The 3,406-nt window shown below is 42.0% G+C and overlaps 1 protein-coding gene across 4 annotated transcripts in view; it reads right to left on the bottom strand.

Moving 5' to 3' along the window:
- CNTN4 (contactin 4) overlaps positions 1 to 3,163 on the bottom strand; it is a 565,520-nt gene extending 562,357 nt beyond the window's left edge. For all 4 annotated transcript variants that reach the window (XM_019536614.1, XM_019536612.1, XM_019536613.1 and 1 more), the window contains exon 1: positions 3,050 to 3,163. The gene's annotated coding sequence lies outside the window, so the exon portion shown is untranslated. The remainder of the gene's footprint in view (positions 1 to 3,049) is intronic.
- Between the last annotated feature and the right edge of the window lie 243 nt (positions 3,164 to 3,406).

Genomic DNA, 3,406 nt, shown 5'->3' on the forward strand with positions numbered 1-3,406 from the left:
GAACACCTTCAAGAGTAAATTGGATGCTTATCTTGCTGGGATCCTATGACCCCAGCTGACTTCCTGCCCTTTGGGCAGGGGGCTGGATTCGACGATCTCCCGAGGTCCCTTCCAGCCCTAATGTCTATGAAACTTGTGTTTCATTTCAAGGCAGTTTCAAAGCTCTCTGGTTCATTTTGATTTTGCTGTTTTGAGCTTGAAACAAGTCAAAATAGTGTCAAAATTTAACTGCTGGCAAAATTTAACACAGCCCTAATACAAAGCCTTTTGGTTTGGGGTCATAACAATCAATAATAATGCAAGCCAGAACGTATTGCTCAGTACCAAGAACTGGCATTAAGCAGCTTCCAAATTGTTGTTTGGCCTATTAGTAACATGCTAATGTGAAACTTCATGAAAGCAAGTAACAGTAATCATTGAGCAGAAACGCCTCGAGAGATGTCACCTGTGCTTCTGGTTTGGAAACAAGGACTGGAAGAAACCTCCAGAATCCTTCATTCCAGTCCCCTGCTCCTGCAGCAATCACATCATATACTCTTTCATAAACAAATCAAGTTTAAAAATCTCAAAACTCATTAAGTTTCCCCCAAACACACTATTCCTACTGGTGCTCCAGAATCCCACTGGTCTGATGGCTATGAACTTTCTTCCAACTGCCAGCCTAAGCTCATTCATGGTCATACTAGACCAATTTGTCCTTGTGCCAACCTTGTTCTTTCCTTCCCTACTGTTGTACCCTCTGGATGTTTTTATAAACAAACAATTTCACATCTCTATCACTGGGCTGAACAAGTCAGACTTTTATCATCCTTTTATAAACCCTCCATTCCCCTGGTCATACTAGTAACTCTTTTCTGGACCGGTTCTAGTTCAAATTCATCTTCCGTAACACAAGCAAGCAAAACTACATACAGGATTTGAGATGAAGTCACAACAAGGCCTTGTATAGTGGCATGAATCCTTCTATAAATACTGGAAATACCTTGACTGACCACTCTGAGTTCACAAGTCACCCCACGATCAAGTAGCATAGCAAGATCCTTCTCCCGCTCAGTCATTTCCATACTCATTGGGCATATCTACATATGCAATTAATGCACCTGGATTTTCTCTACAGAAAATACAGGCTCATTAAAGCGCTCCCCAGTGCACATCTGCATGCGTGCCCCCAACCAAAGCAAACTGAGCCCGACAGGAGCAGCCCAGTCCAATGCTGCTCCTACCCTGCTCTGCTCCCCCGAAGAAGCCAGGAGACGTGCCAGGCTCCCCTAGATGCCAGCCCTGCGCTGAAAGGAGGCATGGGGGCTCAACCCTAAGATCCAGAGCAGAAGGGCAAAAACAGTCTCAACTTGGTGGACAGCACCGTCTCACCCAGAAGGAGATTGTACCCTGCGCGGGGGGGAGGGGGGGGGGCAGCTGCCTTTCAGCCAACTGGAGATTGAGACCCATCCTGATCTCCACATGGCAGGGAGAGCTGTCCTAGCTTCTGGGCAGCTGCTTCCCAGTCATGTGAAGGTCAGGACAGATACCATGCTCCACATAGGTGGGAGGGAGCTGCCCAGAAGCAGGGATAGTTCCCCCAGTCATGTGACGATCAGGATGGGCTCCAATCTCTACGTGACTAGGAAGCAGTGTCCCATGACAGCTCTGCCAGCCCCCTGTGGCCCCACATTTCATAGGCTGACCAGGAGCAATTTGCTCCCAGTCAGCATCTACACATTCAGTACAGTGCATTAGTTAATGCATCCTTTTTCTAGTACCAGTATCTTTCATGTTTGCCTGTACCTGTGAACAAGCTTTCATTTAATACTGGTCCTTGAACACCATTGGTAATCTTTCTCCAGAGTGAAAATTCCCCTTTTCACACTTCCCATTTTAGCCAGTTCCTTACCCACCAAAGGAACACTTCTTCTAATACCCACTTCTTTCAGTTTAAACAGAAACAGCTTGGTGGTTTGTTTTTTAAAAAAAACCATCATATCTACAACAGTTTGAGAGCAGGAAAGGTTTATAATAGTAACAGAAGTTCATACTGGGTCATCAAACATCTTGGCCATGTCCAAATGAGTGTCCATGGGACCTTTATGTCTGTGTGTTCTGATTCTTAAGAGGCGAATACAATATTAACCATAACTATCCTTTGAAAAAATGAAGAGCCCAAACTCAGCTTTAAATCTCATTACTTGTATTATATTTGTTTTCTTTAAAAACAAAAGTTAATTGCACATTATTAGACTCAAGTAATATTAAAAGGTCATGATTACAACTGGATGAAAGTGTTCCTGTTCTGCCAATGCTTCTGCAATTTCAAAACCATTCCTGTTCCAGATTAAGATTAAACCAAACCCATCTGGGGCAATGGGCGGAGTGTGGAAGAAGAGGAGCATAAAGGGAACACCAGTGAAACTGGAGACTCACCAATTCCCACTCACACTAGCATAAGATTACCCAATAATTAGGGAACTCGCCTTAGATGAGGGAGACCCAGTTTTTTCTCCTTTGCCCAATTTAGACAGGATTTTGAACCTCTCTCTCTCACCTTCTATGTGAATACCCTCACCCTGAGTTAGTTCTTCTTTATCCCAGTTAATATTTAATAATTAAAAACAGAGGACATTTCTACAACAGCAACTCAAAAAGCCACCCCATAGAGCCAACAGCTTCATTGTTAGGATGTGGGAGACTGAGGATCAAAGCAAATCCATGCCACCTAAAACAGATACAAGCTAAAGGAATTTTCTGTCATGCCACAGTGCTCAGGCTGTGAAATGCAGGCAATACTCCCTTGAAAACAAACAAACAAACGAACACACACACTCTCTCTCATCTACTTAGAAACTATTATTTTGTGGACTCTCACTATACCTAGCTCTACTGGAGACTCTAGGCAAAATGGTTGTGCCAAAAATGTTAAGATGCTTAACAGAAAAATACTTGAAAGTTTTCTAGCTTTAAACCACATCAGTATTCACTGGAATACAAATAGATTTTCTTTGTTCAAAAAGAAAACAGATGTTGCTTCCCCTTTTCTGGTTTCACTGACACTCACATAGGTCCTCTTCTTTCCAGACAAACAAAGTTACCAAAATCAGCTTCCATTTACAGCTGCTCAAAGCTTGGATTTTTCAATTCAGGGGGAGTCACAATTGTGAAATATCTTCTGTTCTGGAAAAGAACGAGAAGAAAAAAGAATTCGAAATTTCCTACAGACAAAAACATCAAGGAAAAAAAATCAGTTTGGATCAAAGCATTTTATTTTGATAACACCGAACTTTTTTTTTTCCCCCAACCTCTTTTCATAACATAAAACATGAAGTTATCATACCAGGAAGAAAAAAAAAAAAAGAAGTGTTACATTTCTGAAAGAGTAGAATGTTTTAACCTTATCAAAATGCTTAAAAAAAAC

This window comes from Crocodylus porosus, unplaced genomic scaffold (genome assembly GCF_001723895.1).
Source record: "Crocodylus porosus isolate Cpor-Errol unplaced genomic scaffold, CroPor_comp1, whole genome shotgun sequence".
Taxonomy (NCBI): Eukaryota; Metazoa; Chordata; order Crocodylia; family Crocodylidae; genus Crocodylus; species Crocodylus porosus.